This window comes from Aegilops tauschii, chromosome 1 (genome assembly GCF_002575655.3).
Source record: "Aegilops tauschii subsp. strangulata cultivar AL8/78 chromosome 1, Aet v6.0, whole genome shotgun sequence".
In the NCBI taxonomy this organism is placed as follows: Eukaryota; Viridiplantae; Streptophyta; class Magnoliopsida; order Poales; family Poaceae; genus Aegilops; species Aegilops tauschii.
In genome coordinates, this window is record NC_053035.3 from 216633377 (window position 1) to 216647713 (window position 14337).

At 44.1% G+C, this 14337-nt stretch overlaps 1 long non-coding RNA gene across 3 annotated transcripts; it reads left to right on the forward strand.

Annotated features, from left to right (window-relative positions):
- Window positions 1–6646: 6646 nt before the first annotated feature.
- Window positions 6647–10869, forward strand: LOC109756008 (uncharacterized). 3 transcript variants are annotated; one of them, XR_012205523.1, is made up of 6 exons: window positions 6647–7073; window positions 7491–7632; window positions 7842–8278; window positions 8368–8593; window positions 8946–9174; window positions 10470–10869. It is a non-coding gene; the product is annotated as an uncharacterized lncRNA (long non-coding RNA). The 3 variants fall into 3 exon arrangements; XR_012205524.1 differs by lacking the exons at window positions 6647–7073; window positions 7491–7632 and having other exon boundaries at window positions 7710–8111; XR_012205522.1 differs by lacking the exons at window positions 6647–7073; window positions 7491–7632 and having other exon boundaries at window positions 7753–8278.
- The last annotated feature ends 3468 nt before the right edge of the window (window positions 10870–14337 follow it).

Below are 14337 nucleotides of genomic sequence, written 5' to 3' on the forward strand. Positions count from 1 at the left end.
GTTATATAGTGTCGTAATGTAATGATTTTGATGGGCCAGCATGTACAATGCATGCATGTACTGACCGCTCGAGAATACAAATGTGTGCTCTATTGAAAGTATGATCATCCGGGCAGCTTCTTATTGTAACAGCATCATCGCATACCCTTTGCTTTGTAGAACGCGCCACGTACGACAAGAATGCTGAACCGTATCAAAGATGTATCAACATGTATTTCCCTGTTTATCCACATGCAGGATGCATGATGGCAACAAATATGCCTCTTTCTAGGTTATCTTAATACATCCATATTTTTACATACAGGATTCTCAAAACTTACTTTAAATAGTAAACATAATTTGTACACCATATCAATGGGCGCAGCGTGCCGCCGCGCGGGCTTTGCTAGTTGCATTCATTTTTGTTTTATGAAATTCGCCCATGCCAAGTAAATATTAACTAATAAAAGCCATATAGTTTCATACTCCAATTCATCTCATTAACGTATCTATTTTCTCTTTCATGCATATTCCCTTCAGATATGTAATAGTATAGCCCATAATCAAATGATATATTTCTAGATTTTTAAAGGTAAGTTGGTTGTTCCCTCAAATGGTTGATACATTACAGTTTACACGTTCCTTATGGTGTCGGTGTTTGTTCAGCTCAATGCCACCCTCAGTTTACATTCATGTCTCATGAATACTCCCTCCTTGGGGCATGGGATGTTAAGTGCTGAAATTTGAGATGGGCTCTAGGCCCATGTAGCAATTTCTGAAAAATCTCTAAGGGCCCATGTGGGTTATATGGCACTAGGTGTAGTGGGAAGTTTAGTCCCACCCCGGAAGTGAAAGAGGAGTTGGACCTCCTTATAAGGGTTTCTCTTCTACATGCTATTGGAGCTTGAGAAGAGAAGAGGCCCTCGCGCACTCCTCCTCCGCCGCGCGCCTCGCCACGACGCGCCGCGCCGCGGGTTGCGGGATTGAGCCGAGCCGAGGTTACACCTACGCGCTTATTTTTGCCAGTCACTAACGGAGAGTTTTCTGACAGCTGGGCCACGATCTGAGACGTCGGATTGTGGGCTGTCACGGACTCGGACGTGGGTCGAGCCCACGTCTCTCCACGCGGCTGCGCCTATATAAGTGTGCGGTGTCTCCTAACCCTAGCCGCCACGAACAGATCACATCTGCTCCACGCGCACGCCCACCGTCGTTCCCTTGCTGCTGCTGCCGCCGGTGACTCCATCCCGTCCGCCGCGTACACGGTCGACGGGAGAGCAGGTCTCCGAAACCACGCCCTTCTGGTTCCTGTACGGGGTGAGGGGCAAATAGGTTTTTGGGCAGCGATTACGCGACTGCTCACTTCCGATCGTCTACTTCCTCTACGTCCGCGTCGCCTTCATCATCACCATGTCCACCGACGCCGAACGTGCCGCCGCCGAGAAAGCTGAACCTGACAAGAAGGCCGCCGAGGACGCCGCTGCTGCCACCAACGCCGCGGCCTCTGCATGGCCTACTGGAGGGTATAACTCGTTTATCCCGCTCCTACTGTTTTCTGTTTTAGCCATGCTAGCGTTATACGTAGATCTTTCTGCAATTAGCGTAGTATGTGCTACTTTGACTAAATATCAGTATGCGATCATATGTGTCAATGCCATGCTAGTGATTTACTCGTGGATTAATTTAATCGAGAAATTGCCTATTTACTCAACATAAAGTGCGCCGATATCTTTCTGGTTTGGGGATAGATGCTCTAATTTATATTGTTTATCCAATGTGTTGCTGGTTTGAAATAGCTGCAGGAATAGTAATTGATGTTCAGTATTCAAGCATGCAAGTGTAATAACAATCAAGCAATCTTCTATAAGGCTAAGCACTTGGATATTTTCTCTAAACATATATCTTCACTTTACAAATTTAATAATTACACTTTTCTTTGGTTAGAATTATACTACATGATTTTTTCTGGTGTTGATAACAATCCTAAGCCTAAAAGGTTTGCCTTCTGAGAGGATCAAGTATAGCCTGTTCTGATCATCCTTTGGTTTAATTGGTCTATGTTGGCTAGCAACCTATTGATAATGTGTAGTAAAATAGACTATTTTTTTCCTACTCATGAGCCATGCCATTTTGCAGGCCTTTAGTTATTCTGAGCAAGGTGGACGATCCAACATAATACTTGTTTGGGCGCATTAACACTGAAATGCTCACGGCTTAGCTTAAAATTTCTTTGTTTCTTTACACTGATGCACTTCTAATAAACAAACAAATTGTATTATATTGTATTGTACCGAGATTTTTTTATCAAACTATATGTTTCTTCTTTTCATGTTACTGATGTGCTCTAATTAAGCAAATATGGAGATACCTTACAATATACTAATTTTGCTGACTTCTCATCATACCATCAAAGGTTCAAATATATACACACACACACACACACACACACACACAAGGATCAAAACCTTCTGCACCCCACGCTGGATTTACAGCTTGTACTTTTCCAGTTAGTCCATAAGGATCGGATACCCATATCCCAGGACCATACAAACCCGTTACATGAAATGCCCCAAAGCCAAAGCAAGCCACCCCTGCAAGAAATAAATGAATTCCAAAGATCTTGGGCAAATCCAAAGAGGGTTTTCCCGTCCGCTCATCAGAGAATATTTCTAGGTCCCAATATACCCAATGCCAGATCGCTGCCAAGAAACACAAGCCAGAACACAATATGCGTACCTGCCACACCTTCATAACTCCAAATACCCGGATTTGTTACAGTTCCTCCTGAAATACTCCAACCACCCCACAAATCCGTTATTCCTAAACGAGTCATGAAGGGAATTACAAACATACCTTGTCTCCACATTGGATCCAGAACAGGATCAGAGGGATCAAAAACTGCTAATTCGTATAAAGCCATTGAGCCAGCCCAACCAGAAACTAGAGCTGTGTGCATTATATGCACCGCAAGCAATCGACCCGGATCATTCAATACGACAGTATGAACACGATACCAAGGCAAACCCATGGAAATACCCCTTTAGCAAAGAAAAATAGACATGATGTCGCTTTATTTTATCGCATTGAAAAAGACTATCCATATCCTATGTACCTAACCCTTCTAGGGGATTCTGTGTCAGAAAGCGTGAATATTTATTTCATTCCATTAAAAATAAGAAGCCAATTCTGTTCATAAGAAGAAAGAAATTTTAGTCGCCATCTCCATATCTGTTAAACCTTGGAAGTAACTATTTCCTAGATACCTATGGTACTTCACGGTTGAATGAATCAAAAAATATCTAAAAAAGACCTAAAGTTAATGATTTATCAATGGGTAATGTTGCTCCAATACCTAACCAAAGAGCTACTACAGTACCGATTAAAAAAACGGTCGTAGCTACTGGGCGGCGAAATGGATTTTGGAATTTATTGACATTCTCTAGAAAAGGTACTGTCAATAAGCCTGTTGGCATAGAAACCATTAAAAGAACGCCCAATAACTTATTGGGTACCGTACGGAGTATTTGAAACACGGGAAAGAAGTACCACTCGGGTAATATTTCCAGAGGAGTTGCAAACGGATCTGCCGGTTCACCAATCATTGATGGCTCGAGAACCGCTAAACCTACATTACATGCAATAGTACCTAGAATTACTACTGGAAAAATATATAAAAGATCGTTGGGCCATGCGGGTTCCCCGTAATAATTATGTCCCATCCCTTTAGCTAATTTAGCTCTTAATACAGGATCATTTAAGTCTGGTTTCTTTGTTATTGGGATAGGCGAACTCTTTAGGATCCATCCCCCAAAGGAACCGGACATGAGAATTTATCATCATCCGGCTCGAGCAAGAGTGAAAGAAATAAGACCGCGGAAGATCCTTAATAGAATTAAGGTTTATAATGACTCAATGACTCTAGGCAAGAAAAGCTTTATCAGATTCTCTTTTCCGAAGTTGCACCTACAACTACTCATTGAAAATAATCCTATTCTTATGGGTAAATGCTCAATATCCAAGTGGGCTTACAAATTTGATCATGACCAATTGCTTTGTGGATTGTCTCATGTCTCTTGATTAGTTGGTATTTATCCCCTCAATATCGCAAGTTTCTTACCTCCAAACAAAATATTTACTTGTTACTAATAAAAAATCAAAAAGTTTAGCCTACATTCTTCCTTAGATCCCTTCTTTTACTCCGATAGTATTGCGGATCACAATCGATGCAAAGAAAATGAATGCATTTCCATACTATAATAAAAAGGTAAGTGTAATAAATAGAGAACTGGATCATGTCACATGACTTATTCCATTTCTACTCTATGGGATCTTACGGAGCCTGTTCATGGATGACATGGTTGCGGTATGATCATAGAAGATATTCTCCTCAAGTGAACCAGCCTATCCTTCCTAGGTAGGGGACTTACATGTTGATTGGATGCGGAGACACCTTTGGTTGTGAATTCTAATGTGGCAGATCCAATTCTTTATCTGCATGGCCAAATCAATAATTCAAGTCACACACTCCCATAATCCGCCTTTTTTCTTTCATAAAATTAACTTCAACTATTTGTATTGTATAAAAATACTTTGGAGTTGAAGAGAAGTATCCAAATGACATGTGTTATTTTACAATAACCCATGCTTGTAGCAATGAAATACCAAAACCTACCCGATATGATATATGATAATTATAATTCTCTATGATATGCCTTCCCTATAAAGGACCCGAAATACCTTGCTTACGTATCATTGGAAAGTGCATTAACATAAATACGGCAGTAAGCAGAGGCAGTACAAAGGTATGTAAACTATAAAAACGAGTCAAAGTGGATTGGCCCACACTAGCACTTCCGCGTAATAACTCCACTAAAGGCGATCCTATTACCGGAATGGCGTCAGGTACACCTGTCACAATTTTGACTGCCCAATAGCCAATTTGATCCCAAGGCAAAGAATAACCAGTTACACCAAATGATGCAGTCAAAACAGCCAAAACCACACCTGTGACCCAAGTTAATTCACGGGTTTTTTTTAAATCCCCCTGTGAGATACACACGAAATACATGCAGGATCATCATTAAAACCATCATACTTGCTGACCATCGATGAACTGATCGGATTAACCAACCAAAGTTGGCCTCGGTCATTATGTATTGAACCGAGGAAAAAGCCTCTGTAACGGTTGGTCGGTAGTAAAAAGTCATAGCAAAACCGGTAGCGACTTGTACTAGAAAACAAGTAAGTGTAATTCCCCCTAAACAATAAAATATGTTGACATGGGGAGGAACATATTTACTAGTTATATCATCTGCAATTGCCTGAATCTCAAGACGTTCCTCAAACCAATCATATACTTTATTGAGATAGGTAACTAACCCGAGTCCCCCTCTAAGAGCCGTATATGAAAATTTCATCTCGTACGGCTCAAGCAGAAACACAAAAATTTTCAACGAATATTAGAAAAAAGGTTCAAAACTTCATCAGCCACTGAATTGGGTCGATTTGCCTTGAAGATATCAAATAAGAAAAATCCGGAATATCTTCTTTGTGATGATAATGCCAAAAAATCTCAAGTTGGCGCGTCTTTCTTTCTTCCTTTCCCTTATGTTGGTCATTAGAGGCTTCTTGACTTTTCTCTTCCCTATAAAGGATTTGTTTTTTTATGCGTAATATAGAAATTATCTTGTTGAGATCCTATGAATCAGTTCAATTAAAACCTTAGATTCATACTAGAGCCACGATGATTTAGTCTCAAGCTAAACAAAAGGCAAGGGTTCTTCGAATAAGAACCGCTTGATAATCATTTATTGAATCAGTGTAATGACTCGACAAAATCGAGAGAAAAAAAATTGTCTTTTGGGCAAACAAAATTGGAAGGAAGAAAATTTCTTTATATATATATATATATATATATATATATATATATATATATATATATATATATATATGTATGTATATTGGTGTTTCTTTTTCATGGTTTTGTTATTTCTCACAACATAATCCTTCTTGCAATTTCCGCAGCAACGCGCGAGGTATCATCTAGTTTTTCAGATGGCTGGGTCGAAGAAGAGTGTTCAGCCGCTTCCTCTTCTTGGGCCTGGCCTGGAGGTCTTCGTCGGCGGGCTGGTCTGACTCTGGGCCCGTGACACTGCCCTCTGCGAAGACCGCGACGCCGCCTCCCCCGGGAGCTCCTAGTCGCCGCTCTTTGCGTCAAATTGGCCGCATACACAGGAGGCAGCCCGACTGGGCCGGCACATCAAGCAGTACCGCAGGTCGAAAAACATGGCAAAAAAAAAAAGGCAGCGCGATTGTGGGTTTCAAACAGCCAACCAACTGCTTACAATCGCTTGCACATAGCCAGTCCACTACACTAATTTTGTTGAAGCTAAATCAGCGCATAACTTTAAGAACTAAATCCAACCGGCCTACTGTAGCGAATAGGAATATTGTAGCGAACCAGAAATAGTTATTGTAGTGAACATCTACATCTACATTATCTACATTACTATTAAAAGAGCAAACATAAATTCCCCTACCTCCACACAACAAACTGTACACGGGATAACCAGAATCCTCCGATCAAATCAACTTAAACACATCCTACTGTCCATATTGCGCCGATAGTCTGCCATCCAAATCAACGTCCGAGATCAAATGTTCTGCCGAGCAGGGCGTCATCGTCTGCCAATTTTCCTACTCCACGTCCACGATCCCTGCCCGCTACTTCGTGATTTTCGTTAGGCCCTAGATCGGAAAGAACGGATCCCCCAGCAACCTATAGCGGCGGCGGAAGAAGGCATGGGTACCAAAGGGGCGACAACGATGGTGTTCGTCGTCGAGGAAGGGCCTACCAAGGCGGCGGCGGTGATGGTGGAGGCCGCGGCCGTGGCTACAAAGGGGTTGGTCATGGCGGACGCGTCTGAGGCTATCATCAGGGCAACAACGACTACGGCGGCGGCCGTGGCGGCAACAACTATGGCGGCCTTGTTGCGCGCAGTAACTACGGCGGCCGCGGCAGCAGAGGAGGAGGAGCCACCCCCGACATGCACCAAGCCGCGGGGTCTCCCCTCTCCGAGCGCTACCACATAGAGGCGGCCAGCTCCGGGATCCAGGCGATGGACGCGGCTTGGTGCCGCTGTAGATCCAACCGACCGGCGATGGAGCAGCTGTTGGCGTTCCTCCGCCTCGCACCTCCTCCAGCATATAGCGGCGGCGGAAGAAGGCATGGGTACCAAAGGGGCGACAACGATGGTGTTCGTCGTCGAGGAAGGGCCTACCAAGGCGGCGGCGGTGATGGTGGAGGCCGCGGCCGTGGCTACAAAGGGGTTGGTCATGGCGGACGCGTCCGAGGCTATCATCAGGGCAACAACGACTACGGCGGCGGCCGTGGCGGCAACAACTATGGCGGCCTTGTTGCGCGCAGTAACTACGGCGGCCGCGGCAGCAGAGAAGGAGGAGCCACCCCCGACATGCACCAAGCCGCGGGGTCTCCCTTCTCCGAGCGCTAGGCGGCCCAGCTCCGGGAGAAGTTCCAGGCGATGGACGCGGCTTGGTGCCGCTGTAGATCCAACCGACCGGCGATGGAGCAGCTGTTGGCGTTCCTCCGCCTCGCACCTCCTCCAGCATCCCCCCCCCCCCCCCCCCCCCACAGTAACTACGGCGGCCGCGGCAGCAGAGGAGGAGGAGCCACCCCCGACATGCACCAAGCCGCGGGGTCTCCCCTCTCCGAGCGCTACCACATAGAGGCGGCCCAGCTCCGGGAGAAGTTCCAGGCGATGGACGCGGCTTGGTGCCGCTGTAGATCCAACCGACCGGCGATGGAGCAGCTGTTGGCGTTCCTCCGCCTCGCACTCCTCCAGCATCCCCCCACAGAGGGCTGGCAGCCTCCTCTCAACGCGTCTCCGCTTCCCCTGCGACGTCGCTGGCTTCACGATCTCCACCATGATGGGCGTCACAAGCCCAAGGGAGGGCGTCGCCTGAGGCCATGGTGATGCTGCTCCCCTTCCTACCGTCGTTGCCGCGTTCCACCACTTGCGGCAGCAAGCCATGGCACAGGCAGAGAAGCCGCCTGCCGAGGAGGATGCTCCAGCTGCAGCATCGGATAAGTGACCCCTCGGACATAAGACAAGGTTCTTCTTCTTCAGTTACACGCCTGCAGCTTAAATTTGTTTCCTTTCTATTTGTGCAGATGCAGATTTTAAATACAGTGTAGTACAGAACACCCAAAAATCATCACAGGGATTCATGAACTCACTTTCGAATGGAAGAAATGTGTTGTTCAATTGGCATTAACCCGGTCGATCTCTTGCGTGATAAATCTCCAGTCGTCTGAATCTGGTTCCTATGTGGATTATTCCGATGTTTACGGCATCGGATTTGGTGCAGGGGAAGGGGAGACCGAGGAGGAAATGGCGACCAAGAGAAGTGTGGGCACCCTGGGCCACAAGGACCTCAGGGGCAAAAGGTGTTCCTTCGTGCCGATCTGAACATTCTGCTGGACGACGGCCGGAACATCACCGAGGACAACCGCATCCGTGCCTCCGTGCCGTCCGTGCCGTCCCTCAAGTTCCTCATGGGGAAGGGCGCCAAGGTCATCCTAGCCAACCATCTGGTGAGCACATGCTTCTCGATCTGTGCCTGTGGCGTTTTATTGACGAATTTGTGCCACATGAGTGTCATTCTTCTGTTCATCCACGAATCTCTTGGGAGTGAAGGGAAGAAGAAGAAAATTCTTTCAGCTAATAGCTGTATGTGCTGCAGCCTGTTAGCATTGTGCTTAAAAATCATACTAACAGAAATAGTGAGAATTAACTTAGAATTTCGTTTTCTTACATTGTTTGTTACCTTTCTACTCGGAAACATACAGAACAGAGTCCTCTGTCCAGTTCATGTGAATTGCTTTTGTATATTCGATTAGTCATTACAGTAATTTGTAAAATAATTTGTTCAAGTGGCTCCTGCAGCTTGCCACTCCTCACTTGCCGGCCCGTTCGCCACTAGCCGTCGGCCCTGCCCGCCCGCCTCTTCTGTGGTGCACGGTGCCCGACCCGGCTCTGTATGTCCGCCTCCCTCGTGCTGCTCGTCAGTCGCCCCCATCATTCAGCCTCTCGTGTGGCGCACGGCTGTACCTGCTTGATGTCGGGAGCAACACCACAGGATGGTCGTGCCGCGCATTCATCGCAGACCTCACCGGTAAAGTCCTTGGTTGCTGTTCTGACAAAGGCAATTTCTAATCATGCGCATTTTTATTTGATACGCCGTGTGCTGAAAACTGACTTCTAAGTGCTACGACTGGAATTCCCGGAATTCCTGTTAATTTCATATGTTGCAATTCTGAAACTGGATTTTGCGTATGTAGTTATTCTAATGTCCCTTGGATCAACTCTGTGCATTTTCTTCGCATGTTGAACTGACGTGTGATGCTGGGTCTTGTGTACTTTCAATAGCCTTGCAATTTTCGTTAGGATTTGGTGCGTGTCCATTTTCACATAATTCCTAACAATCCAGTTCATCTTTTCGTTGCGGAAGACTAACCAACCAGGCGTAGATCGAGTTCATTCTACTGAGCGTCCCAGGCTGTGTATGCAAGCCTCCTCTGCATTTGCAGGCCGTCGAGTCTCTGTGAACTTCCTTCGCATAGATGTTGATCACAGTTTAACTTCAAAATGGAAAGAGAATCCAATCCATACCACGCTACAGTAATTTTTGGTGTCAACTAATTCAAGAGTACTTGAAATCCGATGGGGGATACAAATGGTGCGTCATTTTGGACTAATCTTATTATCTGAGACCAAATTTAAATGCCCTAGAGGCCTTAACACTAGGATGACTTAATCCTTTCAGCATCTAATAGTTATTAAAAAAAAAAAGAGAAAACTCCAGTTATGGTGAAGAATGGATGAGTCTGTTAGAAACTCCATCTTTTTCTTGTTTCGGTATTGTCTGCAGCTTTGTTTCATGAAGATTCTATTCTGTATTTTTATGTCACATTTGAAGGTGTTGGCAAGTAGGCGGCTCTACATCTTGCCAATTCAATTTCTAATAGGCATGAGCCCCCTGTGTTCTGGACAAGTAAGGACACATGCATAATTACCTGATCATGTAGCAATTCTGAGTAAGATGCATGCATTTAGATTGGATGTTGAAGCGAGCCCGCCATTTTATTACTCTGAAAGAACGATATAGTGTTATTTGGCTATTGCTTTCAGTATTAGAGAATCATAGAAACTGAACTGCAGGACTTATACCATCACGTCATACTGTTTATTTTGAGCAAGCTTTCTATGTTATTTTCCTGGACAGTTTTTAGTGTAATGTCTGTAAATAAGTGCAAACTTGGGTATATATTTTATTTTCTCATGTTGTATTCATTTTATTTGTTCTGCTACTTTAGCAATCAAATAGAATCACGCACAAGGCTCCAGTTAGTCCTTCGCAAAACTGATTTTGAAGTGTGGATTATGGACTCCTTATTTATTCTGTTTCAGACTTAGGATCGTAGGGAAAAGTGTGGACTATGGTGGCCATGGCACGTCTTCACCAACGAGTCATGGCGTCGGCAACAATATTCAAGATTTCGTGTTTCCTTCATTTTCAAGCATCTCTCTTTCAAGCGATATATGCAGGTTCATCATTCATGCGAGGGATATAAAAGATGAAACAAAAGTAAAAGGTGTTTATGCCTACAAAGGCATTCTACTACTTGCAGTTTCTGTAGTTCAATCAAACAGTACAATTTTCAAATTATATTTGTTATGGTTAGATATAAATTTTAAAAGTTTCGAGGTTCCATGAGATGAGATGATGGCTCATACGTGTCATTTTGACAAAAGTCCTACTACGGTCAGATCTTGTAGTTCAATTACATAATGCAATTTTCAAATGATATGTGATATGGTGATATGCTTTTATTTTTTTATTTCCTATGTTCTCACTAGCATTTGTGCACGAATTGGCTACATGTATGCAAAGCTAACGAAATGAGAATGAGAGTAATTACATGTCTGCAAAGCTAATCAAATATGAATGAGATGAATTTCCTGACCGCAGTTTGTGCCGGAGCTTACTATGAAAGAAACGCTCTATCCCAAAATCACCACTCTCCTGTTATTTTTGTTTTCAACGGTTTACCGACTTCATTCTTCACTAGAAGCTGCAGAAAATCTCTATGAATAAGCAACAACTAGCAGTGAAAATGTTTGGTTCTAGGCCGCCTTGCTCCACGTAAGTCGACAAGTCTTTTGGAGTATCAGCCTGATAACAAATCCCCCCCTCTCTTTAGGGAGGTAGTATAATTCTTGACAACTTGATTAGCGGTACTACATGCCAGAACCCTAAAAAAAAATCCTCTCTGTACTTAACTTTTTTTTGCGGGCACTCTCTGTACTTAACTTGCTCTTTGCAGAATCATACTATGTATACACGAGATTTTTCTTCTTCTCATGGTTATACATGCATTGCACGTGCACGCTTACTAGTTTTATAAAAGTGTCTATTTTGAAAAAGTCGAACGATCTTTGGATTTCTGAACAAATTTTCGTTGATAGGAACATTTTTTGAATATGTGAACAAAAAAATTGAAAACAGCAGAATTGTTTTTGAAAAAATATGAACCATTTTTTGAATTTGTGAACAAATTATGAAATTCAGAACATATTTGAAACTGTGAACATCTTCTGAACTTGTGAACAATATTTGAAAATGGATCATTTCATGATATTCCGAACAAAATTTTGAAACCGAACATTTTTTCAATTGGTGAATAAAAATAAAAAAATGGAATATTTCATGAATTTGCGCACAAAAATTTGAAAGTGCGAACATTTTTCGAAATACCAGAACACTTTATGAAACACAAGCATTTTTTGAATTTCTCTCCAAATTTTGAAACCGTAAACATCTTTTGTACTCCTGAACGTTTTCTAAACATTGAACATTCTTCAATTTGTGAACAAAAATTTAAAAGAAGAACATTTTTTGGAATTCCTGAACATTTGTTTTTTGAAGTTTTGACCAAAATTTTGTAATAGGAACACTTTTTGAAAGTCCTGTACATTTTTGAAACTCGGACATTTTTTCAATCGGTGAACAAATTTATAAAGAGAAAGGTATGTTTTTGGTCCTTCAAGTTTACACAAAGTATACATTTGATCCCTTAAAAAAAGTTGGGCTACATTTCGTCCCTCATGTCTCAAAACCGGTCAAATTTCATCCAAAACAAGATTGGGGCTGAAGTGTCTCTGGTTTTAAATCCCACTTTGCCACGTGGTGGTCAAAGTCAGCTCCACTGCCATGCCATATCTTCTTTTTCTTCTCTCTCCATGGTAGGCATTTTGTCAAGCACCTTGTGCGCTGCCCCGGCCCTGTGGCTGTGCATATCTTCGCCGCCGGCCGGCCTCTTGCCGCTCAACAATGCCACCTCGCCTTAGACGAGGTGGTACCCGTGTCCGTGGCCTCGTTGACGAACGAGGCGACCATGAGCTCCGCCGTGTGCGCTACCTCGAGCTCGGCCACCGTGCGTGCCACCTCTAACTCGGACGAGGAGGCAGCGGAGCCGTTGGAGCCCGCAACCAGTCGATGTGGGGACGGTTTCCGAGGACGCGACGCAGCCGTCGGAGCTCGCTCGCCTCATTTGGAGGGAGTGTGGCTGCTATGGGATGCCGGAGGTGACGGAGGGCACGGTCCAGGTGGTGCTCGTCGGCGTCGCTCGTCACCAGCATGCAGGAGGGCATCTCCTCTGCAACTGAAGGGCGTAGGAGGTTAGTGAGATCGAGAAGACAATGAAGGCCGGAGGAATTGAAGGAAGACGAACGGAGGGGGTCGTCATTAACGGCGAGGCCGTGGTGGCGGTTTCGTCGGAGCCGAAGGAGAAGACCCGCGCGCCCCAGGTTAGAGCAGCGGGGAGATTCATGAACGCGAGGGATGAACGCAGAGCTCGTGGGGGATGCCTAAGTAGCCAGAGTGAAGCTAGCGAAGATACCTAAGAACGCGGCGCACGGCGGAGGTGGCTCATGGCGACGCGGGGCGACGGGAGTTCACAGCTACGTCGGTGCCGCCCGGTGAGTTACGTGCGTCTAGCAGGGGAGGACGCACGCATGCCAGAAGGGTCACGCCGCGGGGAAAGGAGGAGCGGATGCGCATGCCATCTGCTTGCTCGCTTGTGTGTACGGTGATGTGCACGCGCTCCGGCGTTCGTCTCGGCCAGCTCTGCAGGTGCTTGCAACTGCAGCTCGGTTGGCTCCTAGGGCCTCCTCGCCTGCGGTTGTGCCTGCACGTGTTGACGTCCTCCGCGCGGTGGCTAGGAACAGCGCCTCGCAGGCGAGCACGCCAACTACTTGACAAAATGTCCACCACACAGAGAATGAGAAGGAAGAAGAAGATGAGGTGGCAAGTGCGGTGAAAGAAACCGCTCAAACGATGCTGGTTTTCGCCTGTACTCCGGTTTTGTACGAAATTTGTCCGGTTTTGAGACATGAGGGATGAAATGTAGCTGAAAACTTTTTGAGGGACCAAATGTATACTTTGCGTAAACATGAGGGACGAAAAACATACTTTTCTCATTTATAAAAAAGGAACATTTTTCAAAATCTCAAGAAAATTTGAAAATTTCTAAAAATGTTAAAAGAATGTTCCACTTGAAAAATGAAAAAATAAAAGAAAAACGAAACAAAAAGAGAAGAGATTTTTTTTGAAAACGCGAACATTTTTTGATTTTGTGAACAAATTTGGAAAAAGGGACATTTTCTGAAATTCCAAACAATTTTTGAAATGTGAATATTTTTTGAATTCTAAAATACGAACATTTTTTGAATTTGTGAATTTTTTTTGAAAAAGGGAACATTTTTGAAATTCCGAACAAAATTTTAAACCATGAACTTTTTTGAATTTGTGAAGAAAATATGAAAAACAGGAACATTTTTTGAAAATTCAGAACAAAAAATTTGAAATCAGGAACATTTTTAAAATTTCTGAACAAATTTTAAAAAAGGAAACATTTTTTGAATTTATGAACAAAATCTGAAAAACAGGAACATTTTTTGAAATTCGGAAAAAAATTTGAAAATAACTTGAAAAGGTAAAAATGAAAACAAAAAAAGAAAAAGAAAAAAGAAAAGAAGAAACGAAAAAGAACAGAAATAGAAAAAAGGAAAACGAAAAAGAAACTGAAAAAGAAAAGCCGGTTCAGGAACCTTCCGAAAACCGGAAAAAAATGGATGGAAACATCATAGAAGATTCCCAAAAACTGGTGTCTGCTGAAACGCTAAAATGGGCCGGCCCACTCGGTCGCTCGCTCGCACCTCCCCTGTGCGAAGCGTCGACAGCTTGCCGCAACGAGCGGCGAGTAGGATTTTCGGC